Raw genomic sequence first — 26,957 nt, 5'->3', positions numbered from 1 at the left:
AGTGTGGGCAGAGTCTGACCCAACGCAAAGGGTCATCACCGCTGGATTCAGGTAAGTGGCTGAAGGGGTTTTAACCCCTTCAGCACTGCGGGAGGGGGGACCTGTTAACCCTATAGTGCCAGAAAACAACTTTGTTTTCCTGGTACTATAGGTTCCCTTTAATTGTCCTCCAGTAACAATTTAATTCCAATACCTGGAGTCTACCTTTAATATTTGCAGCATACTTTACATCTGACTCTTGTTTTGTTAATTGAAATTTAATCGGACACAAGAGGTTGTTGCAGGCTGTTAACAGAGCAGGAGATACAACATTCTAAATTAAACTCAAACTTGCAATGAGGGAAGTTAAAAAATAAATAAAAACAAGTGTCTTTCATTAGGTGTTTATGGAGTCTGTATGAGACACAACCTGGGGAGATATGGGTATGACTACATTAGCAAAATCATTTAACTATTAAAATGGCAGAGATCTAAGCCTAATCTAGTGGTCTTAGAGCCAAAAGCTGGCAAATGTAGACGAAATCAAACTGTGTATGCAGTCCACACATTAATCATTGAGATCTATACACTGAGGAGGACAAGAGGTGTGGTTGTAAATGTGAAAAACATTTTCATAGCTTTTAGCTGTGTTTTTTTTTATTTTTTTGGGTTTTTTTTCTGACATGATGAATTGCAATGTAAAACTTTTACTGTACTAAGTAGTCAATTGTCAGCAAATTAAAGGTGTTAATTTAGGGTTTTTCCTTCAGGAAATGTGACATGAGGATTTCTAACTTAAGGCCAAAAAAAGAGAAAAATGAACTGGAAAAACCCACAACACAGCGTTTCAATTCCCCTATCAATACTCTCCAATTCACAGTTCAGTAAATTACCCATTTGTAGCTCAGATGCTCCTAGAACAAAGTCAAACCCTTTATTTTTTTTTATTTTTCTTCAAGTGAGGCTATCCATTTGAGATGTTGTCCAGTGTTGCCATGTGGTCCATGCACTGCCATGTGGTCAGGGCTGCCATCAGAAATTTTGGGGCCCCTGACAAAGTTCAAGGTCTGGGCCCCTAGAGCCCACTCACGAGTCTGCCCGCAGGGCCGTCCTTGAATCTGCCCACAAGGAGGCTGTATGTGTGTAGAGTGAATGCAGAGTCTCTGTGTGTGTGTGTGTAGTCAATGCACAGTGTGTGTTTAGTGGATGCAGTGTGTGTAAAGTGGCCAAATGTAGTTCTGAATCTGTTGTAAGTCCCAGAATGCTTTGCTAGCTGGGGATCTACAATTTGCAGGGCTGTATTTAGCACTCAGCAGTGTATGTGTGTTTGAATATAAACATGGTATTGAATGGAGCATGTGTGTATTTGAATGTTGGTGTTTGAATGCAAGCGTGCATTTGTCTGTAGTGTATACACACACACACACACACAGATAGATACACACCCTGACATACATGCAAATACACAGGCACACAGTTACACATATTGGCACATAGTTACACACACATATATACTCAGGTTCACACTGACATAGATACATAGACATACAAACATATACGTCGACACATTCAGGTGCAAACTGACACACAGACACATACACATACTGATATACATACGAGATACAGGCACATGCATTGACATACATGGAAATATATAGACACGGTTACACACACACACAAACATACATTCACGTGCACACTGACACCCAGATACAGACACACAGATACACGCACACAGAGATACACACTCAGGTGCAATCTGGCACCCATATATACACAGATACACACATGCACACACTAACACTGATACATACACACACACACACTGACATACATGTAAATATACAGACACACTGAAAGACACACACACACACACACACTCAGGTGCACATTGACACAGATACATACAGACACACATAAACAGATACACGTACAAAACTAAATATAAATAAAATATTTGTGTAAAAATGTAGAAAAACAACAATAAAGTAATCAATTCTATGGGCAGAATAACACCAAATAAACACAGCTTTAGTTGAGAATCTCAGAAAACAAAGAAAGCGTGAGCGCTCCAGCAAAATATTATATATATATATATATATATATATATATATATATATACCGTATATACTCGAGTATAAGCCGAGTTTTTCAGCACATTTTTTGTGCTGAAAAACCCCAACTCGGCTTATACTCGAGTCATAGACTGTATTATGGCAATTTGCATTGCCATAATACAGACTGGGGGCTGTGGGGGCTGCAGAGAGATGTTACTTACCTTTCCTGCAGCTCCTGTCAGCTCTCTCCTCCTCCGCCGGTCCGTTCAGCTCTTCTGTCAGCTCACAGTGTAAATCTCGCGAGAGCCGCGGCTCTCGCGAGATTTACACTGGGAGCTGACCGAGGTGCTGAACGGACCGGTGGAGGAGGAGAGAGCTGACAGGAGCTGCAGGAAAGGTAAGTAACATCTCTCTGCAGCCCCCACAGCCCCCTCCTACACAGTGCCCATCCACTGGACCACCAGGGAAGGAGAGCCCCCCTCCCTGGCCAGCTAGCAAGCAGGGAGGGGGGACAAAAAAAATTATATATATTAATAATAAAAATAATAAAATAAAAATAATAATTAAATAAAAAATAATAATAAAATAAAAAATAATAATAAAAAATGTAATGAAACAAAAAAAATATTAAAATAATAATAAAAAAATAAAAATGCCCACCCCCCACCAAGGCTCTGCATCACACTCTGCATTACACACACACACATACACACACTGCATTCATACACACACACTGCATTCATACACACACACTGCATTCATACACACACACTGCATTCATACACACACACTGCATTCATACACACACAGCACTCATACACACAGCATTCTCATACACACACACTGCACTCATACACACAGCATTCATACACACACACAGCATTCATACACACACACAGCATTCATACACACACACTGCATTCATACACACACACTGCATTCATACACACACACTGCACTCATACACACACACTGCACTCATACACACACACACTGCACTCATACACACACACACACTGCACTCATACACACACACTGCATTCATGCACACACACACTGCATTCATGCACACACACTGCATTCATACACACACACTGCACTCATACACACACACTGCACTCATACACACACACACTGCATTCATGCACACACACTGCATTCATACACACACACTGCATTCATGCACACACACACTGCATTCATACACACACACTGCATTCATACACACACACACACAGCACTCATACACACAGCATTCTCATACACACACACTGCACTCATACACACAGCATTCATACACACACACTGCATTCATACACACACACTGCACTCATACACACACACACACACACACTGCATTCATACACACTGCATTCATGCACACACACACAGCACTCATACACACAGCATTCTCATACACACAGCATTCTCATACACACACACACACTGCACTCATACACACAGCATTCATACACACACACAGCATTCATACACACACACTGCACTCATACACACACACACACTGCACTCATACACACACACACTGCATTCATACACACACACTGCATTCATACACACACACTGCATTCATACACACACACTGCATTCATACACACAGCATTCTCATACACACACAGCATTCTCATACACACACACTGCACTCATACACACAGCATTCATACACACAGCATTCATACACACACACTGCATTCATACACACACACTGCACTCATACACAGCATTCTCATACACACACACTGCACTCATACACACACACTGCACTCATACACACAGCATTCTCATACACACACACTGCATTCATATACACACACTGCATTCATATACACACACTGCATTCATATACACACTGCACTCATACACACACTGCATTCTCATACACACACTGCATTCTCATACACACACACTGCATTCTCATACACACACACTGCATTCTCATACACACACTGCATTCATTATATACACACACTGTAAATAAATATTCAATTAATATAATTTTTTAAGGATCTAATTTTATTTAGAAATTTACCAGCAGCTGCTGCATTTCCCACCCTAGTCTTATACTCGAGTCAATAAGTTTTCCCAGTTTTTTTGGGTAAAATTAGGGGCCTCGGCTTATATTCGGGTCGGCTTATACTCGAGTATATACGGTATATAAATTATGTATTGCACTAATTAACACACTTTAAAAAATAAAACGACCGAAAATGGGCCATGCACATAATAAAATATAAGACAGGCTATGCAAGATAAAAACGTACACAACATGGACAGGCAGCACCAAATAGAAAAGATATACATTACAACAAAGTTACCAAAACGAACTAACAATCTGTTTAAACATTTAAATAGAGCCACAACTAAAACTAAAATAAATGGGGAATATCAACTAAGTAGTGAAAATGATTGTGGACAAAAAGTGTACATAAAAATCAAAAGCACAGACACTAGAAAACCATGAACATAAAAGCTGCAGCACTGCTATAAAAAAAAAATCAAAGAATAAAACAATAACAAAAACATACACTCAGGTGCACACTACCAACCAGATACAAACAAACACATAGATACACACACTGATAGATACATAGATACAGACAGACACCCACACTCTCAGGTACACATAGATACAGACAGACACCCACACTCTCAGGTACACATAGATACAGACAGACACACAAACACTCAGGAACACATAGATACAGACAGACACACAAACACTCAGGTACACATAGATACAGACAGACACACAAACACTCAGGTACACATAGATACAGACACACTGACACTTTTTTTTAACCACCCTCCTGTTTCTTACCTTTAGGCTGCAGGAGGGTGGACTCTGCTGGCTGGGGCTGATGTGAGTGTGGGTCTGACTCTGCCCTCCTGTTTCTTACCTTTAGGCTGCAGGAGGGTGGACTCTGCTGGCTGGGGCTGATGTGAGTGTGGGTCTGACTCTGTCCTCCTCTCCTCCCACCCTCATGTTTTTACCTTTAGGCTGCAGGAGGGTGGACTCTGCTGGCTGGGACTGATGTGAGTGTGGGTCTGACTCTGTCCTCCTCTCCTCCCACCCTCATGTTTTTACCTTTAGGCTGCAGGAGGGTGGACTCTGCTGGCTGGGGCTGATGTGAGTGTGGGTCTGACTGTCCTCCTCTTCACACTCCCCAATGCTTCCTCCCACCCTCCTGTTTCTTACCTTTAGGCTGCAGGAGGGTGGACTCTGCTGGCTGGGGGCCTGGGGCTGATGTGGGTGTGGGTCTGACTGTCCTCCTCTCCTCTTCACACTCCCCGGTGCTTCCTCCCGCGCGGGTGTTAGCTGGGAGGAAGTGAGCTCACTTCCTCCCAGCACTGCCAGTGCCAGGATCCTTAAAGGGGCCCGGACTAGCTCTTAAAAATCTACGGCACTGATCGGGCCCCTTCAGAGATATGCCCATCGGGTGGCCCTAAGTGCATGGGCCACCCGATGGGCCCCCTCAGGTAGTTCTGCCACTGCCAAAACACATGTATATAGCGATAACTGCTATATATATGTATGCACATTGGGAATGGGGGGCCTGGGTGCCTGGGCCCCCCAGGACCGCCGGGCCCATGACAACAGTCATGGTTGTCACCCCCTGATGGCGGCCCTGCCAGGGCCGGACTGGCCCACCGGGATACCGGGAAATTTCCCGGTGGGCCGTCGGCACCTGGGGCCGGGCAGGCAGCTGGCTGACCTGCGGCCGCTGGCTGGAGGAGCTCTTTTGGCGGCCGCAGGGGGAGCAGGCTGTTCTGTCTCTGCTCCCCCGCCCCAGCGCGCCGCTTAATGAGACCGCGGCCGGAATATGACGTCATATTCCGGCCGCGGTCTCATTAAGCTGCGCGCGAGGGCGGGGGAGCAGAGACAGAACAGCCTGCTCCCCCTGCGGCCGCCAAAAGAGCTCCCCCAGCCAGCGGCCGCCAGAACGGCTCCCTCTGCGGCCGCCAAAAGAGCTCCCCCAGCCAGCGGCCGCCAGAACAGCTCCCCCAGCCAGCGGCCGCCAGAACGGCTCCCTCTGCGGCCGCCAAAAGAGCTCCCCCAGCCAGCGGCCGCCAGAACGGCTCCCTCTGCGGCCGCCAGAAGAGCCAGCTGAGCTCCCCCATGCAGCCACCATCAAACTGAGCTCCCCATGCAGCCGCCAGCACAAAGGTAAAAATTATGTGTGTCAGTGTGAGTGTATGTGTGTGTGTCATGGTGTGTGTGTGTGTGTCTGGCTGTGTCATTGTGTGTGTGTGTCTCTGTCTGTCATGGTGTGTGTGTCTGTCTGTGTCATGGTATGTGTGTGTCTGTCTGTGTCATTGTGTGTGTCTGTCTGTGTCATTGTGTGTGTCTGTCTCTGTCTGTCATGGTGTGTCTGTCGTGTGTGTGTGTCTCTCTGTGTCATGGGGTGTGTGTGTGTGTCTCTGTGTCATGGTGTGTGTGTCTGTCTGTGTCATGCAATGTGTGTCTGTGTCATTGTGTGTGTGTCTGTCATGTAATGTGTGTGTGTGTGTGTGTGTGTGTGTTTTAAGGTGTGTGTCTGTCATGGTATGTGTGTGTCTCTGTCATGTTGTGTGTGTCTGTGTCATAGTGTGTCTGTCTGTCATGGTGTGTGTGTGTGTTTCTGTCTGTCACGGTGTGTGTGTGTTTGTCATGGAATGTGTGTGTGTCTGTCTGTGTCATGTAATGTGTGTGTGTCTGTCTGTGCCGTGTATGTGTGTGTGTGTCTGTGTCACGGTCTCTCTGTGTCGTGGTGTGTGTGTGTGTGTCTGCATGTGTCATGTAATGTGTGTCTGTCATAGTGTGTGTGTGTTTGTGTCATGGTCTGTCTGTGTTATGGTGTGTGTGTGTGTCTTTTTTAAGGTGTGTGTCTGTCATGGTATGTGTGTATCTCTGTCATGGTGTGTGTGTCTGTGTCATGGTGTGTGTGTTTCTGTCTGTGTCACGGTGTGTGTGTGTCTGTGTCACGGTCTGTCTGTGTCATGGTGTGTGTGTATATGTGTGTTTTTACTCACCTTTTTTTCCCTCCACGTCGTGCTGGTCTCCCCTCAACTGGCCCTGCCCTGGAAAAAAATCTATGCCAGCCCCATAAGTCATTGCGCCATATATTGTTGCATGTAATATGTAAGGCTATGTCTTGCCACCTTAGATGATTGTATATATATATATATATATATATATATATATATAGCTTATTCCAATATAAAATATTGGTCCTTCTTGTGTCAGTGCGGATTGGCTGAGATCATCAAGCTTGATGATCTCAGCCAATCCGCACTGACACAGGAAGGACCAATATTTTATATTGGAATAAGCAAAATATATATATATATATATATATATATATAATCAATCATCTAAGGTGGCAAGACCTAGCCTTACATATTACATGCAACAATATATGGCGCAATGACTTATGGGGCTGGCATAGCTTTTTTTTCCAGGGCTGCTTTGGAATCCCCAGTCCGGCCCTGGGCCCTGCATGTGGTAGAACTCTGCACGGCTGTTTACCTATGTGCTGTAACTGGAAGCCTCTATCTTGACTCCCTGTAAATTGCTGTTAGAAACGCTGCCCTTTGTACCTAACAGTAAGAATAGAGAGAGTATCAAAAGGAAGAGTTTTCCTTTTAATTCCTCCAGTGCAATGTTTGCCATGGCTGTGCCTGAACCAAACTGGATTGTGATACAAATAGCTAAATCTTTAATATGCATTTAAAAGAAAACAGAGCGTCACATAAAATAAATCACTATTTTATTCAATTATGTAATGAAGTTATGGGCCTTCTATTTAAAGAGACACTCCAGGCACCCAGACCACTTCTGCCCATTGGAGTGGTCTGGGTGCCAACTCCCACTACCCTTAACCCTGCAACTGTAATTATTGCAGTTTTTTATAAACTGTAATAATTACGTTGCAGGGTCCTCCTCTAGTGGCTGTCTACTAGACAGCCACTACAGGGAACTTCCTGATTTCTAGCAAAGATTTTCTTTGCTAGAGCGTCGCTGGACGTCCTCACGCTGTGTGAGGACCTCCAGTGTCGCTCATTTCCCCATAGGGAAATGACGAGGGACATCGTCGCAGCCTCGATAAGTGGTTTTCACCCCTTCAGTAACCGGGGATTGGTGGGAGGGAGAGGGTACCTCCAGTGCCAGGAAAACTGATTGTTTTTCTGGCACTGGAGTTTCCCTTTAAAAAGAAAATCTTTTGTGAAAACGCAAGCTATGGGCAGTTTTGAGGAATAGCAGTGACTGTATTCTTGCCAAACTCAAGGTCATTGTGTCTTAGATCCAGACTGAGGACATGTCAGCACTAGGCCCCAACCCCAGCGTGACAGTAATTAAGTTCAGCGTGCTGCTATAATGGGTTTGCAGCACACTTCCTCAGGAACAGGTTAAATCAGCTGGCTGAATTATTTATCTCGAATATATTTCTTACTCCATTCCTGAACCTTCGTGTGATTGATTTGTGTTGAGCAAGTGTTGGGTGATGATCACCCTCCCAGCTTAAAAGAAATTGAAATGAAAGTGTAAATCATCGCAAAGTTTCGGTGCCAGATAGGTACTGCGGCGGCTGCTTGACTGGCATACAGCCCGACATCCTCTGCAGGCAGCTCTGCCGGTGACATCAGCACAAAATATGCACATTCACCCAATGGCTTCAGGAAAGAGGCTCAGTGAGTGGTTTCCCAGTGGAAATGCACAGGCAGAGAGCGGAGCTGAAAGCTAATTTCATAACATACCTTGAAATACAAAAGAGTCAGGGAACCTGCAAGTCATACTAATATTGTGTATGGGATAATAGGATTCCTTTGTAAGGAAGTCTTGGAGCACATTGTTCTATCCTGCCCTATTGCCGTGCAGCAGATACAGAGCCTAAGAAGCAGCCGTCTGGAAAAAAAAGTGTGTCATTTGTAAGCTTTTAATTGACAGAATGCCAGCAATGGATTTCTGCTGAAGGTTGTCTAATAGAAATGTGAGCTGATAGTAGTGCAGTTTTTTCTGAAATTGTTGCCAGCATTTTTTTTATTTTTATTTTTATTTTTTTTATTTTTTTAAGTTATATCTTTCCTGTATTGTTGAAAATAAAAAAGGACAATCTGGTGCCATCCTTTAAAGTGTAAATATAATTATTAAAGTCATTTTACATTATAGCTCAGCAGTAAACCTTTTATGATTTGATATTGTAGCAGTATTGCCCTCATACTGCATTTATCTGTTTATTTGGGCTGCTTTGAAAAAAAGGAAATATATGTGTGCGCATGTGTTTGTATGTGTGTGTGGGAGTGTGTGTGTGTGTGTGGGGGGGGGGGGTTGGGGTTGTATGTGTATGTATGTATTTATAAACCATTTTTCTATCTATCTATATATATATCTATCTATCTTTTTTTGTGTTTGTTTGTGTGTGTGTTTGTATTCAAAGCTTTGATTTTGTGTCAACAATTGGTTAAGACTTACCTAAGTCTCATACTTCCTAACAGTCCCAATCCCCTATCCCACCACTTGAAGTTTTAAATATGGCGCCCTGCTTTTGAAGAGTCGAGAAAAATGTTCCCAAACAGGGTAGTAAATTTGGATTATCAAAAACTCCCTGGGATATATATATATATATTTTTTAAAATTATTGATTTTTGTGTGCAAAAGTTAAACATACAGGTTTTGACATGCCACAAGAGTAAAAAAACAAAAAACAGGCATTTCAAGAGGCATGAGATGTTCGTGGCATATGATAATACTGCAATTTTTTTTGTTTTCTCTTAAACGATAATCAGGCAATAAGGTTTCATATACAGTATAGTAAAGGATTATTTGACAAGCTATAGGTACCGGTCTAGATTATGCAGGTCGTACATATTTACTCGTGGCTGTGCCATCTAGACAGGCAGTAGATTAAAACAAATTGAAAATTAAAGTAAAATACAATGTGCTTGAATGGGAGTTTTAGACAGCACATTTTTACAAATATGGGATTGTCAAGCTCCGAGGCATCATCGATTTGTGGTAAGTAGTAAACATGCAATAACATGAAGTGTTTAGGTTAGGAAACAAAAAATTACAGACTCCTAATAAAGGTGAATGTGTAGTGTCTACTAGATATCCAAAAATAGGGGGTAACCCTGGTAAACTTGAGAAAAGAAAAGAGAAAAAATGTACAAGGGTTCTAACAGGTAGACCCTAGAACATAACTTGGATATCTGTAAAGAATGGTCTAAATAAAATATAACGAAAATAAATAATTGCTTTATTGAATAAACTGAATCCTAACTACTAATTCAAACACAAATAAGTGAATCCCAGAGGGGAGCTACAAGAAGCACAAAATGCCAAAATAAACATACTGAGCCATGAATTGTGAAAAATATATGCCTAAGGATAGTGTAGCCTGTGGCTAATCCTATCTAGAGGGTAGATACAAGACCCTTCTAGTGAGGTAAATACTACTAAACCCCTAGAGCATATAGACACAAGTTGCAGAATTTCTGCTAAAAAGGTAACAGGGTATATAGCCAGTATAACAACTCAAGCGCTTACATAAAGATTGCAACAATTGCAAAAAAGAAAAAAATGCTGAAAATGAATGAAGGACTGGACTAATAGACTGTATACCCTGATAGGAATGGGCACTTGAGGTGTACGTGGTGGAATCTAGCTAGATAACCAAAATAGCAAAATTCTATGATTGAAAACACTTTCTGATGGCTAGGGCTGCAAAAATCTCAATCCTACAGGTGCTATAGATTATAGAAACCGACCCTGTAACTAAAGAGATGGTAGCACCAAGTAGAGGTGCCCCTTACTCGATCCTGCAGGTGCTATAGATAATAAAGACTGTAACTAAAGAGATGGTAGCACTGAGTGGAAGTGCCCCCCAACCAGTAGCAAACTGCAACCTAAACCATGATTCCGGCTGGCAAAACCCCCATAATTAAAGAACAAAAAAAGTGCTTAAATAAATCGTGCTAAGTGAAAATAAAAAATAGCATGATGCCTAACGCGTTTCGGCGCTTCTGGAGCGCCTTTGTCAAAGACAGAATGAACCGTGCTGACTCCTGCGTGTTCTTTTATATGTGCAGGGAGAACTCAGCTATCCAATCGCTGATGGGTGTTTAGGTTAGGCAATCGCAGTACTCAATAGTAAGTATCAATCACTAGGTATGGATTCGATAAAGGTTGTTTCGCTTAAGATCGTGCACATGAATAGGTGTATAGCACTGTGTTAGAGGAGATCAGAGGAGTGACACATAGGCAATACACTACAGGCACATACATCTCGATAGTAGGCATGTTGCATAGTGGGTTATGTTGTCATGGTGCTGTGTTGTGCTGGGTTATATGTCGTTTGTGGATCGGTTGGTAGAAAATATGTAGGTATGTGCGTTATGGTTCTCTCTAAGGGTGTGAGAGTGTCGCCTAATAAATAGTGGGCCTAATGTTGTGCTAGTGTTATGGAAAAGTCCAGTCCCAGAATGATACTATATCTGTGGGGGTCATGGCTTCCAGTCTCTTGGCTCACAGCTTTCCTAAGCGACCGGCTGAATGCGCGCGCGGCTCCTGCCGCACATGCGCATTCAGCCGATGACGTCGCGAGGAAGGGGGAGAGGAAGAGGAAAGCTCCCCGCCCGGCGCTGGAGAAAGGTGAGATTTTTAACCCCTTCCTCTCTACAGAGCCCGGCGGGAGGGGGTCCCTGAGGGTGGGGGCACCCTCAGGGCACTATAGTGCCAGGAAAACGAGTATGTTTTCCTGGCACTATAGTGGTCCTTTAAGTTTTGCCATTCTAAGGCCTGGTATACGTTTTTCTATTACATCCTGCGTTTTGGGTCTCTAAGGAATCCTGACATTAACTGTATGTAAATGTCACTACCTTGAGAGACAGAAGGATACCTATTGATGTTCTCAACATCGTACAGTGTCATGTGGAACCAACATCTTGTATTCAACTATTAGCAGATTTCTCACAATAAAAATTCTTTTTTAAAAATCTCGCGGAACATGGATACATATCATAGAACAATACCTAGTGATTAAGTGATAATTTCAATCGTTTTCAATTATTCTGTAGCTGAGGAGCGACTACTTGTGACGACATGTTCAACAATGAAATACCTTGCAGTGAGATGCTAATTATTGAGTAAATGGATTTTACTTTTGGATCACAAATCCCTATGAAGCCTTGGCCCTTTCAGGTTGAGTGAGTACTTTTACTGCCTATGTACTCACTAATAGTCAACTGAGATTCTAGAGTAACACCACTGTGTGTGTGTGTGTGTGTATAGATAGATAGATAGATAGATATACATACACATAGAAGAGAGAAGCTAAAGTTGAGGCACAAATATATGGATCATATATATCAGGAAAAAAGGATACAAAGATGTGGTGTGTATTATTTGTGTTGATTAGCTGCCTTATCTGTAAAAATAAATAATGCTAATTATTTTATATATATATATATTTAAAATATAGACACACCCCATGTCATTAAACATATGTTAAATAGCATAAGTAGATAGAAAATAGGATTACTAATTAATCCCTAAACATTCTAGCATGTTATACACTAACCAAGCATGTTGTACTCTATCTAATTTATTTTGAACACCGAGTGACCACATTTGTTTCATTGAAATTTCTACTTCATTAACTTTGGGTACAACATTCGTTTGCTAAGGTCTTTCATGTTCTCGCTGAAGATATATGACTTTTGGCCCTTCGGTGAGAGAGAGGATATGTAATGGAGTTGTACAGGTCTGAACGTTGACATTGTCCAACTCTTAACTGGATCATTACCCAATGTATCAGGAACCATGCTAGAGTTTGTTGTTTTGACATTGATCAAATAATAGCAATTTCCTGAATACTGTGCATCCTCTTGTGTTCGTATATATGAGCCCCCTTAGATCTTTAATAATGAAGTTTCCTGCTGCCTTGGGGTTGATGTAAAAGACAGCGCATTTCAGAAAATAAGACGTAAATCAGTCATCTGTGTAGCTTCACCATTGTGTATTAGAACGTTGGTTCATTTTGATGCGAATGTTTACATTGATTATGAATAGCATTCAAACTGCAACACCTTCTTATCACAACAGAAATATGCCAAAACCAAAGGATTAGAAAATAATAAAAACATTTTTTAACAGGAAAATCCAGCTTGCTCCTTTAAATAACCTACCGTTATTTAGTAAGGTAGGTTTGAAGTGATCATTTTATCTCCCGCAGAAGAAAATGATTTGTTTTCATTTATTTCCTCACCTCTAGTCACATGGAATAGATACATTTAGACGATAAATGGATTTCCCTAGATAGTCTAATCAATGGTTCTGTATTGCAGTAATTAATCAACATAAGTGGATATAAAAAAATGAGAAATTGTTCACGGTGAGATAATTTTTAAAACAAAAACATCATCAATAATAAGAATAAGAATTCCTATATTTCTCTAAATTTGACACACCTCTGAGTTAGTAAAATACGTTCGCCGTTGTTAGTGTATTGTGGGTCAGGCCCGTAAAAAGAACAACACAAAGCAAAAGGTTCAGCACTAAAAATGTGTTGCTGTTTTTTTTTTTAGATGCTCACATATATGATTTACAATGTTTTAAAATGATCAAGGCCCTCCTTCCTGAGTACCTAAACAAAGGAAAATTATTTATTTTATGAAGCGTGTTGGAAACATTTTTCAGATATATTGATAAACTGGTGCTTGGGTTTGGGGAACTAGGGTTCCTTTACCCCTAAAAGTGCTTTCTTTCAGCTAATTTTGTAAATATTTTGTCTTGGCCGTCTTTTTCAGTTAATATCAAAAACATAAATTGGGCAAGAAAGTGTTCCTTTGCACACAATTTGAGTTTTTTTTTTTCCTTAATGCATCTTAAATTGAACACAGGTATCTGTTGGAATGCTTTGTTGAACCAACGATGATTCATGCAAAACTATTTCACAGAGAGCCAAAGCTGGTTTTGTAACCAAGGGAATAGAGTACGTTCTGCCCTGCTCTCAACATAACTCGTGTTTTACCGTTTGAGTCAAAAAGTCATGTATGTTTTTAATTATATTAGGATAAGTTATATGATAGGTTGGTCAAATTGAGATGCAACCTTACATTACCTATTGGCCTGGTCTGCCCTTTGGAGAGAAAAAAAATATCCCAAAAGCATCTGTAACTAATTAATTAGAAAATAATATGCGTGCCATGAGGTAAGATGACCCATGCATTAATGTACTGTGAATCCCTAGGTATTAGCCAGAACAAAGAAAACTAAAGTTGATACAAATGAGTACGATAGATAGACTGCAACGTTTAGAAAAGTACATGACAGATATTAATTGGGCAATAAGTTACTGCTTGAATAAAACTCGTAGTTTCTGTCACATATGATTTTTTAATACAAGGGAAATATTTAATTGGTTGAAAATTAAAATGTAGTATATGAATGTGTGTGTGTATGTGAACATATATATTTGTGTATATGTTTATATTTCTATCTATCTATCTATCTATCTATCTATATATATATATATATATATATATATATATCAGTCTTAAAGAAAAATAGCACTCCAAGGACTTTGTAATAAAGTTGAAAAAAACTTATGTAGCTTTTATTCAGGCAACTGCCACAGTGGATTAACGTTTTAGTTCTGTGTCAGAACTAAAATTATTTGAGTCCAATAAAAAATATTTATAAAATACAAATTGTATCTGTTTATATATATATATATATATATATATATATATATATATATATCCAAAATACCAGAGTATTTTTTTATTGGACTAACATAATATTTCAAAGACAAGCTTTTGAGAGTTTCCTCTCTTCCTCAGGTCTGAAGCAATACAGATCAATTTGATAGATATCTGTATTGCTTCAGACCTGAGGAAGAGCGGAAAACTCTCGAAAGCTTGTCTATGAAATATTATGTTAGTCCAATAATAAAAAGGTATCATTGCATACTGCAATACTCTGGTATTTTGGAATCTTGTCTACGGGACTAATACGGTTAATCCAACGCGCGCGCGCACACACACTATTGATTTATTTGATTTGGGGGAAGGAGGAAAGCCTGGTACCCATTATATTGCCAACCATCTAGTGGGACAGGCGCTTTGTAATAAAAATGTAAACCAGTTACGTTGTTCTCTATTGTTTTGTTGCTGATAGTTTACATCAGGCACACAATACATAATACTTGTCGTTGTGTAGTATATATACCAATCCTGCACGCAAAAGTGAGCTGTCCTTCCAAGCGTTTAGCACATTAAAGTTACCAGCCATTACATTAGCCAGAATAAAAAAAATCACAATGCTATATGTATTGATTCTTCATCCATCCTTTAAGAACTCTATATCTTTTTTTTGGCTGTTATTATGTATGCTTTTCTCTTGTTTTCATTTGTAGTTCTTCCCTGCAGTATAAAAAATAGACCATATTAAATGATGATGTATGGGAAAATCAAGTACAAGATAAATAAATATTTGTTAACTTATTACGATTTCATTTCATTTTTTTTCTAATTCTTCTCGTTCCCACTCTGTTCTCATGTGGCTGACATGTTTTATATTTGTTGTAACTCAACTCACTGTTCTTTGATTATTTTATATAGTCGTTTAAATTGCACATTTCACATTAAAAAAGAAAAAAAAAACCTGCAAACTAGAATTACTTCCTTTAATTTCTAAGTTTTAGACTAGTTTAACAATCTGTATTTCTTCATTTTATCTCCCTTCTCTAACTAAAGTTGTTTCATATTTGATTGGTGTCTCTATTTTGATTTGAATATTTTGTGGAACTTTTAATGCTTGCTGCTTCATAGACTTTTATCTTAATTTCATGTTGCTCTTAGTTCTGGTAATTCTAGTGATAGTGACGTTAATATTTTCGAGTTGCAAATCATGCTCACTTAGACAGCCTACGAAAGCCATTGACTGGGATAGCATGTAAAACCCTAATTTTAGACCGTTCAGCTATATGCCCAAATAGACAGCTATATGCCCATCACCTCCTTGATGATTAACATATGCAGTATACGTTTGTAAAACCAAAACTTGAAATTTAACAGCTCATTTTTCCCTTGTATGTCCAAACTCCATCTTTTCCACACAATGCTCTGTATAATAAAGAGGTTCAATAACTGTCATGATTTTACATTTTTCCACAAAAAATAAAAAAGGAGGATTAGGGCTATTTGTAACTCTAAAATGGCCATCGGATTTCCATTTGGATCAACAAGCTGTTTCGCCAGTATAATAATGTTAATAACAACATCCAGCACACACACACACTTCATCTAGCGCACACACACACACACACACACAATCTGCACTTACTACAAACACACTACATTTGTTATACACACTTTGCACTCATTACAAACACACTTCATTCACTATACACTCTCTGCATTCATTATACATACTCTGCACTCACTACAAACACACTACATTCACTATACACACTACATTCACTCCACACTACATTCACTGCATTCATTTTACACACTGCACTAGCTACAAACATACTGCATTCATTATACACACTCTGCACTCACTACAAACTACATTCATTATACACACTCTGCACTGACTACAAACGCGCTACATTCATTATACACACTCTGCACTCACTACAAACACGCTACATTCACTATACACACTACATTCACTCCACACTACATTCACTGCATTCATTTTACACACTGCACTAGCTACAAACATACTGCATTCATTATACACACTCTGCACTCACTACAAACTACATTCATTATACACACTCTGCACTGACTACAAACACACTGCATTCATTATACACACTCTGCACTCACTACAAACACACTGCATTCATTATACACACTCTGCACTCACTACAAACACGCTACATTCATTATACACACTCTGCACTGACTACAAACACACTACATTCATTATACACACTCTGCACTCACTACAAACACGCTACATTCATTATACACACTCTGCACTGACTACAAACACACTACATTCATTATACACACTCTGCACTCACTACAAACACACTGCATTCATTATACACACTCTGCACTCACTACAAACACACTACATTCATTATACACACTCTGCACTCACTACAAACACACTACACTCTGCACTGCACTATATGCATAGGAGTGTATTTTTTTTTTCTAAAGGGGGGGGGTGGGGGGGGGGATCATGGGTGAGTTCCCACACTTTTTTTCTCCAGGACTTGACCCCTGATGTTAATGTTAACTATAATATCGTTGAATTCCTGCAGACTTTTAAAAATCTGTATAGTATCTGATAAAGCCTCTTTAGGTAGAGAATTACGTTGTTATTGTTTATACTTCTACTCCTTCCTTCAAGTCTTGTACTTTGCACAGTGTAATTATTGAACCATTTGCCAGATAACTATTTTTACTGGCCCTGTATATATTTGTGTAACATTCTCAAGATAATAATAATAAAAATAAAAATTAAAAACTCACTAGCCTAACTAGAGTCTTTCAGTCTCCTTATTAATCTGTAGTCTGTATCTGCACTTTTTTCTTGTTCGATTAATGTCCTTCTTTAAAACAGAAGCTCAAATTTCCAACTCAAGATGGGACCTTACCATTGATTAGTAAATTAATATACCTCTTTTGTATGCATGACATTCACTTAGTTGCCTTGGCAACTGCTGACTGGTATTGCTCTCCCCACCGGTCACTGGCTACACTTTGCAAGGAACACTACATACTCCGTGCTTTCAGTCTTTCACCAGCACCCATGGCAGCAATTTCCCCTCCGTATGAAGGACGAGGAAAAGGGGCAGTACAGATTAAGCCCTTCGACCAGAATTTGGTGTTAAATTGTTCAGACGTGTAAAGTGGCGCCCATGGACTCGGCTCCCAAAACAACTTTATTGAGATGAAGTCGTTTTGAGAGCGGAAAGTCCATTTTATGTTACCATCATATATATGTCACAATTTTACATTTTTTATACATTGAAGTATTAAAGGGGTGCCAATTGCACAAGAAAGCAATGCTACTAGGGTAAAAAAAAAACAAAAAAACAGATTATGGGCAGTTGCCTGGAGCTTGATAAATCTGATACCTGTTCCTTTAACCCCTTAAGGACACATGACATGTGTGACATGTCAAGATTCCCTTTTATTCCAGAAGTTTGGTCCTTAAGGGCCTAAATGGGGGACAGCTGGTATAGTCAACATGTTATCTGATATAGTTAAAGGTACAATGCCCCTTAAACTGAATAACTGACATTTAAAGGGACACTGTAGTAATCAAACCAACTCTTAATGCAGCAGTGTTTGTATACAAATCATGCCCCTGCAGTCTTACTGCTCAGTTCTCTACCATTAAGTAGTTAAATCACTGTGTTTATACAGCCCTAGCCACACCTCCTTGCATGTGACTTACACAACCTTTCTAAACACGTCCTGTAAAGAGTAATCACATGTTTTTACTTCCTTTATTGCAAATTTTATTCATTATAGAATTTCTTATCTCCTGCTCTGTTAATAGCGTGCTAGACCCTGCAGGAGCCTCCTGTATGTGATTAAAGTTCAATTTACAAAGCAAGAGATAAAATAAGTGAACTTCATATTTAACATGAAACCATTTTTGTTTTCATGCAGTCTGTGTGAGTCTCCGCCAGGGGAGGTGTGGCTAGGGCTGTAGAAACAAAAAGGATTTAATTCTGAAATGGCAGGAAATTGAGCAGCGAGACTTTAGAGGCCTGATCTATACACAAAAACTGCTACATTGAACTGAAGTTGGTTTGGTGACTATAGTGTCCCTTTATGTGTGTTTCCTATAATTGCCTACATGGAAATGGCAGACCCTTTTTCCTAGTTTATGATTTATGTATGTAATAAAGCTAATGAATTCAGATACATAAATGTAAACTTCATTTAATGTAGCATTTTAAATGCTGATGTCAGTCTGTTCCATTATTTATTGTTTTGCATGATCTAGAGTGGTTTGCTAAATCTCAGGCCACCATTTGCATATTTACTCACCCCAGTATCCAACTACAATTCTATTTACTAAGAGGATAAATTTAGTAGTTCCACTTTAAGGCATAATTCTATGCATCTCTCTGCAAGGCTACTATAATGAACTATCCAGACCTTTTGTGGCACAGTACAACTGAAAAGACGGGGATTCTCTAATAGAGACCCAAAACTTCTCTCGTTTATAGGGCTACAAACTGTTCTTCATTTAACTGCCATGCCTAGCCACGGGGAGAATGAAAGTGACATCGCAACACTCCATCACTTACGATTCTAATCACAGAACCTCAACTATGACTATTCCTGCCTTTCTGTTTTAATCCATGGACTTGTTTTAACAACTGCTTTGTTTGTTGCAATCACCTTTACCTTCTGTATGGTTGGTCATAATGTAGTCTACCTCGTTGCAATCTATTGCATGGCTACACTTGCTTCCTCCCCTGTGAGGATTTCAATTTATTTAAGTTCCGCTTAAAGGGTTAAGCAAAAGTGCTTGTATGCTTTGGTATTATGTATGGCCCTCCTGAATTAGTTCTATTTGTCCCTGTATCCCATACTCTTTGTCTTCACCATTCACAACATATGTGCTGCCCACAGAGAAGGTGCTGCAGGGAATCTCAATGCTCCAGCCATATGGACGCAGTGATTTGTCTGGATAGGATGTCTGAGTGATGTGTTTATTCTTGACCTGCTCTCTGCATTTTAAACTCCAGATAGCAGCCGATCTTCGAATAGCGCACTTTTAGTGGAGACTTCCTTTACAGATACATAAATGAGAAAAAAAAATAAAAAATTCAAAGAAATTAGATCTCCTTTTTTTTTTAATATAAATTATACTAGAGGCATGCTTTGCCCATATCTCTCATTCATAAAATCCCGTAATACCATCTCTGCATGCCAGATCCCCCTGGCACATCCTGTGAACAAACATAGTGTCAGACTGGAAGCCTGATGCCCCTAATCATTTCACAAGACCCGCTTTCTAATTAAATAATTTCAAATCAGTCTTCTGCCAGAGACATCTAATGGGAAACATTCACAAACAAAATGGACTTTTTCTGCATATTAACCCATTCTATAGTATTGCTCGAAGACTGACGTCCACTTCAAGATGTATAGGTATATAATAACCTCCATCCATCATATGATTAAAAACATTTATAACTTCAGCTGAAGAGGGTAACTGAATAGGCTCTGTGCACGGATGTAGGTAATCCCTTAAAAAATTCTGATATAATTCACTTTGCTTTCATGTGTTGTCATTGTAAAAATGTCTTTGCAAACATTCTGGCTTTTTAGAACGCCATAAATGTGTTATGCTATATAATATAGATTAAAGTGGAATATTTTCAAAGTGTTGGAAGCAGATCTGTTTGTATTTGTTATAACATTAATAAGAAAGTTACTTAAAGGGACATTTAAAAAAATAAAAATCTGCTTTGTTTCGAATGGAAACAATGGCACTCTGAGCACTTAATGTATACTTCCTCTAGCAACTTTTTTCATGAATTCATCCTGTGACATAAGAGAAAAAATGCTTCACTTCATGCATGCAGGCTAAAAAAAACTATTTCATATTCTACATTTAAATAATGGAGTGGTAGTGATATGCGCCTTTTATGCATCACTTGGAATCAGAGCAAGATTATCAGTAAAGCAGCAGATGCCTAGGTTTTGGGATTCGACTGTGGCCTGAAGCTCTGACTGGGAGAGTGTTTTTCTTGAGCACAGATCTCCTTGCTTGGCTTTGTACCTCCTCACCTGCTTCAAAAAGCGTTGTGATCTCCACCAATATTGCTGTAACCATTTCATGAGTTTACTCACAGACCACCTGTTCTCAATGCTTCAGAGCGCTGCAAACAGAGCACTGTTATTGCTCAGCAAGGGAGCTTCTAAACTGGTCTGCACCCTATATTGGTGCAGACCACAATAGTCCATCACCGCAAGGCAAGGCTCTCAACTGGACTACCTGAAAAAGTAAATAGCAAGGGGCAAAAAAACATTCACACATTCAACACAGTCATGGGCGTAGGAACCGGGGGGGATGAGGGGGACGCATCCCCCCCAGCAAATCATGCGGGGCGGACAGGTTATGGAGAAATCCCCCCCAGCTCCGCCGGCCCCTCTCATGCTGCAGCCGCCCGAGCGCTCCGCAGAGACCCTCAGGCGGCTGCAGCTTTGCCCGGGCTGGTGCGTCCATGAGGTTGCATCGCCCGGGCGCAGCCAGAGGAGAGGGACTGACAGGAGGGAAGCGCTCAGCGCTCCCTCCTTTCACTCCCTCACGGTAGCGTGGCTGAGCTCTGTATGGTCCGCAGGTACAGGGAGCATCTGTATCCTGTACCCGGCCGGACTAACAGGAAGTGCACACTGAGTGTGCACTTCCTTTTAGTCCAGCCGGGTACAGGAAACAAAATCTCCCTGTACCCGCGGATCATACAGAGCTCGGCCACGCTACTATAGAGGTAGGGGAGGGGGGAGGAAGAGAACGACGAGGGAGGGGGAGAAAAAAAAAGAGTGACAAGTGAGGGGGAGAAAAAAAGAGAGTGACAAGGGAGGGGGAGAAAAAAAGAGAGTGACAAGGGAGGGGGAGAAAAAAAGAGCGTGACAAGGGAGGGAGGGGGAGAAAAAAAGAGAGTGACAAGGGAGGGAGGGGGAGAAAAAAAGAGAGTGACAAGGGAGGGAGGGGGAGAAAAAAAAAGAGTGACAAGGGAGGGAGGGGGAGAAAAAAAAAGAGTGACAAGGGAGGGAGGGGGAGAAAAAAAAGAGAGTGACAAGGGAGGGAGGGGGAGAAAAAAAAGAGAGTGACAAGGGAGGGAGGGGGAGAAAAAAAAGAGAGTGACAAGGGAGGGAGGGGGAGAAAAAAAAGAGAGTGACAAGGGGAGGGAGGGGGAGAAAAAAAAGAGTGACATCCATCTCACACACACACACACACACATACAATCACACAATGCATTCCTTACACACACTCAATGCACCCCGTACACACACACACACACAATCACACAATCATGCAACCCTTACACACACAGAAACACACAAAGCATTCCTTACACACACTCAATGCACCCCTTACAGATGCACACACTGCATCCCGTACACACACACAAACACACCCTGCAGCCCTTACACATACAAACACAGATTCACACAATGCATTCCTTACACACATATCAGGACATCCGCTACACACTCCACCCCCTGTGAACAAACTCATTGGTGGAACATGAAGGTGGACCCTGGGACCCAGACCTTGAGCTGTGTAAAGGGCCCCCCAAAAATTGAGCTGCTTCCCGTTCTCCCAGAACATTGATTTTTGTGCCCACAGTTACAAACAGCCTCCAGAGAGCTTTTTTTCCCCCAGACCAGTGGAGCCAGACTGCAGCTAGAGCCCATCACCATCCTCATCTGGTTGTAAGTAGGCAATCTAGCATATTATTCATGGCACTAATCTCTAATTTACCTCACATTAAAGAAACACTATAGTCCCCAGAACCACTGCAGCTTAATGTAATGGTTTTGGTGTCTATAGCCTGTCCCTGCAGGCCTTTTAATGTAAACACGGCGGCACTCCAGCACTGGCGTTGGTTAACATGGCAGAAAAATAATTGGAAAGGGTAAGGGGGGCTACTAATAAGGATAGGGGGAGAGGGGTAGGTAGAAAAATTATTGGAAGGGTTTAGGGGGGCTACTAATATGGATGGGAGGAGGGGGGAGGAAGAAAAAATATTGGAAGGGGTTAGGGGAGTACTAATATGAATGGAAGAGGTAGGGTGGGTTCTAATATGAATGGAAGGGGTTAGGGGGTACTAATATGCATGGAAGGGGTTAGGGGGGTACTAATATGCATGGAAGGGGTAGGGGGTTAATATGCGTGGAAGGGGTAGGTGGGGTTCTTTTGTGCGTGGAAGGGGTAGGTGGGGTTCTTTTGTGCGTGGAAGGGGTAGGGGTGGTTCTAATATTCATGGGAGGGGTAGGGGTGGTTCTAATCAGGAGGATCCCAGCGCTGTATCCGGGTAAGTAAAACCCCTTCCCTGTAGTGACCCTTTAATTTTATTATTTAATCATTTATATAGCGACTGCAAATTCCGTAGCGCTGTACAATGGGATAAACAACTCCTAGTTTACGGAATAAGAATATACCCGGCGAGTAAAAATGCTATCCCCCCCAGATTTTTTTGGGTTCCTATGCCTTACAGTCACACACCGGCACACTCAGGCTTGTTCCCCCCCCCCCCCCCCCCCCCCGCCCACACACACACACACACCGCTCTATGCTTCCTCCACACACGCAAAACCCGGCCACTACACACAGAACACTCACAGAAACAGAGCCCAGGTCTCTAGTTGGGATGTATGTTGCTCTAATAGGACCAAGGACAATCCCAAGCAGGTTTAATCACAAGAAATACTCTTATTGACAGCCCTGAACCTAGGGTTGTGTCATGCAAAGAAAGCAGAGCCTATTTTCAATTATTCTCAGAAATAGCATATAGGATCTTAAATATAAATAGCACAAATAAAATTATATTTTAATTAAGCACTGTTATTTATGTGCAATCTGTATTTTAATATGCACACATACATTGTGTTTGCACGAGCCTGTGTATATTTGTCCAATCTAGAATCACATTTAATAATGCTAAATAACATTCGAGTTAAACACCTGCATTACAGCATAATTAGGTTGTGAATTATAGAACAAATTGTAATATTTCCATCTGTTCAGAACAATTATTATTGTAATCAGTCTCCTGTTTGGCATAATATAGGTTTCTGCTTAGCAGCTCGTGTTCATCTTCTTTGATATTGAGCTGCGTGGCCACACTCCAGGCAAATCAGACATTTTATTCTAAAGACTGTAAAAAAAATGAGTTCAGAAGCAGCCTGGGACCTCATTTTTGGCCCTTGGCCTCCAGAAGTCAATTTTTATAACGAAACCATAAAGACATGACCAATCTGTGATATCTGGTCACCCTTGAAAAGTAATGTCGCCTTTACTTGTTAGTGCCCCATGTAGTGGCAGACCTTGTCCTGTAGTGTTATACTGTTAAAGACTCTAAGCTAGTGCTATGCTACTTCAAAAATATATATTTCAAAACAAGACTCTCTACCTTTAAAATGTATTATAAACAGGAAGTCTTGTCCATTGTGGTCTAGCACAGAATAAGTAAAGTTCCTTATGCCAGCAAGGATCTCGTTCATAATCCCTTCCATGTCTGGTGAAGAAAGCAGTCTTGTTAATGCAAGATGTAGTTTGGTTATGTAAGTAGAGACGAGGAAGGCTCCATGAATCGTCAGTCCAACTCCTAGTGACTGGTCTACAGAGGTTCCCTTCTCCACCACCACCTTATTAGGACCCAGAAACGCCCCTTTGACCTGTTCATTAGTAACATGGTTTAAAGAGATCACAGTGTCTGTACTTCTTTCCCCAGCACTACCATACTGCTTCGTTAAATTCATAAGATGACAAAGAGCTAATGAATAGTTATTACTCTCTTTAGCAAAATAGTGCCGAAGAGACGGTTAAAATACAGGAGGTGGAGAGGGAGTTATGACTGAGCGAACAGACAATCACCTAATTGAAACAGACAATCACTTAGTAAAAACAATATGTGCACATGCTGGCTCGGATAATAGGTAAAGAAAACAGTATTTAATTAGGCGGTAGGCTGTTTAAAGGAGAAACAAAGTGAAGTCTGTTGTCTTCTTCATTGAATTATAAACTACTCCCAGCAATTTACATGCAAAATCTCTTCTCCTCTATTCGATTAAAATTTGAACTCAAACTTGAGATGCAGAGTAGCACAGTGAAATTTTAGAGGCAGGGCACGCTGAAGGCTTTTTAAATGAGTTCCAAGTGTCATCTTTATTTTTCACCCTATCTCTCTAATTATATCTATATAATTTGTTAACTTGGTTAACAAACAATTTCATATGAAAAATGTTTTTCTTTGAGTTTTTTTTTTAAATGTTTAATTATTATTATTTATTTTTTATAATTCTTTATTTTTGCCGTTCATGATAATACAGGGTACAGCCTGCGTGGCCACAACAGCTGTCCAGGAGTAGTAAGTGACATATGATAACACAGGTGTATAAGCCTCATACAGTTACATTATGTGATATCTGTTCAGTTTGCACGTTATTTTTTACTAGTGTGTCGTTGAAGTCAAGCTATGCAAATCTTGTTAGAACCCAACTAAGGCCCCTGGTGTCCTGCTCGTAGATTTCTCATATGTTTGACCGTGTGTAAACACCTGTCCTGGGGTAGTGTACGCTGCTCTATAGGTAGTGGTGGTGAGAAATAGTAATGAGAATAACTAGAACCTTATGATGTAGTGATTCGGAGTGTAGCTAGACAGTATGGATCTTCCATGGTTTGTCTGTCTTCAGTTTGTCGTTTGTGTGTTCCAGCTTTGTCAGGTTCTGAGTGGTGTAGTTGGGGTTCCTTAGTTGGGGTTCCTTCTGTGGTAGTTGTAGGGTACGGCTGTCTGGTGCCGGCAGGTCCGCACCTAGTTGTGAGTGGGTAGTGGTGCGTGTCTGAGTCATGACTCAGGTCACCTTGCAGGTGTTTGCTACCCCCGATGTGCCAGGAGACCTGCTTGTGATGTGACTATGTAGGATGGTGACCTCTGACCATGAGGGTTGCGGGGGGGTTGTTTGAAACTTATGAGTGCTTGTGGCGCTCCCGCGGGTGGTAAGAGCTTGTGTTGTAGCGTAGAAGCCACCCAGGTCTGGGCCCTTGTGCCTAACTATGCTGTGCTCAGTGTGTGGAGCGTGATAGTGAATGGTGAACGTGTAGCCAACAGTCAAATATAACATTAAAACAGGTTAACTAAAAAAAATTAAAGAAAACATTAATTGCTTAAGTAGGTAAGACAGTTCAAGTCAGAGCTCCTCGCCTCTCTGTGTTTATGTGTATAAAAGTTGTTTTCTCCGGATCCCAGGAGTGTGATGTCATGGGAGCCGCCTGCTGCTGTGTCCGTGGGAGTATCCCCAGTGCCCTCAGGAACTGTTCGGCCTCCTGTAGCGAGGTGAGAGTAAATGTGTTTCCCTCCTTGGTCACCGTTAGGGACCTCTTTAGTGTCTATTTATAGTCAATGTTTGCGTCACGCAGTTGGCTTGTTATGGGGTTCAAGGACTTACGCCATAATAGAGTGTTCCTTGTTAAGTCCTGGTAAAAGGTTAGATGGGAGGACTCGAAGGCAAGTGGGGTCTTTCCCTTGACTGCTGAGAGAAGCTTTATTTTGTCGACTACAGAGTGGCACCGTATGATGGCATCCTGAGAGGCAGTGTGTCGTGCTTGTCTGGGCATTCGGATGCGAAAGAAGCCATCCAGCATGAGCTTTTTTGCTTGAACTTGCGGTAGGAGCGGGGCAGTTCAGTAGAGTCAATACTGTCAGGGATCCCCCTTATTTTTATGTTTGTGCATCTGTTGCGGTCCTCTGCCACATCTACCCTTGTAGCGAGGGTGTGGAAATGTTCCATTAGCCCCTTTACCTCCTGCCTCAAGTCAATATGTCCCCATCCAAGGCCTTTGTGTGTGCGGTCACCGCCTGGATTTCGGTCTTGAGGAGGTCAAGATCCGCTGCATGCATTTCCATATGCAGGTCCGCAATGTCGTGCTTGGTAGCCGGGGTATGTTTGCCCTGACTTGCTGGTGTCCCCGAGGTAGGTTGAGTGGTAGAGCGCTCAGGCTGCTCTTCTTCTTGTGGGTCCGACTCGCGGTCCAGCGTGGCCGCCATCTTGGGTGCCATTGGTCGTTGTAGCATGGCACTTATGTCTTGCATATCTCTGCTAGTGCCCGGGGGAGACCTCTGGGACCTTTGCCCCATATTGTTACTGTCTGGTTTTGCTGGACCGGTCAGATGTGGGGTACCGGGTTGTGTTCTCAGCGGTGGA

General features: G+C 41.3%; 1 protein-coding gene across 4 annotated transcripts in view; it reads left to right on the top strand.

The window, feature by feature from the left end:
• The window catches only part of PARD3B (par-3 family cell polarity regulator beta), a 1,021,205-nt gene that overhangs the window by 528,025 nt on the left and 466,223 nt on the right, over positions 1–26,957 (top strand). The window lies entirely within an intron of this gene.

The sequence above is a fragment of the Pelobates fuscus genome, chromosome 8, assembly GCF_036172605.1.
Source record: "Pelobates fuscus isolate aPelFus1 chromosome 8, aPelFus1.pri, whole genome shotgun sequence".
Lineage (NCBI taxonomy): Eukaryota > Metazoa > Chordata > Amphibia > Anura > Pelobatidae > Pelobates > Pelobates fuscus.
Note: the sequence above shows the minus strand (reverse complement) of the source record. Positions and strands in the feature narration are given on the sequence as shown.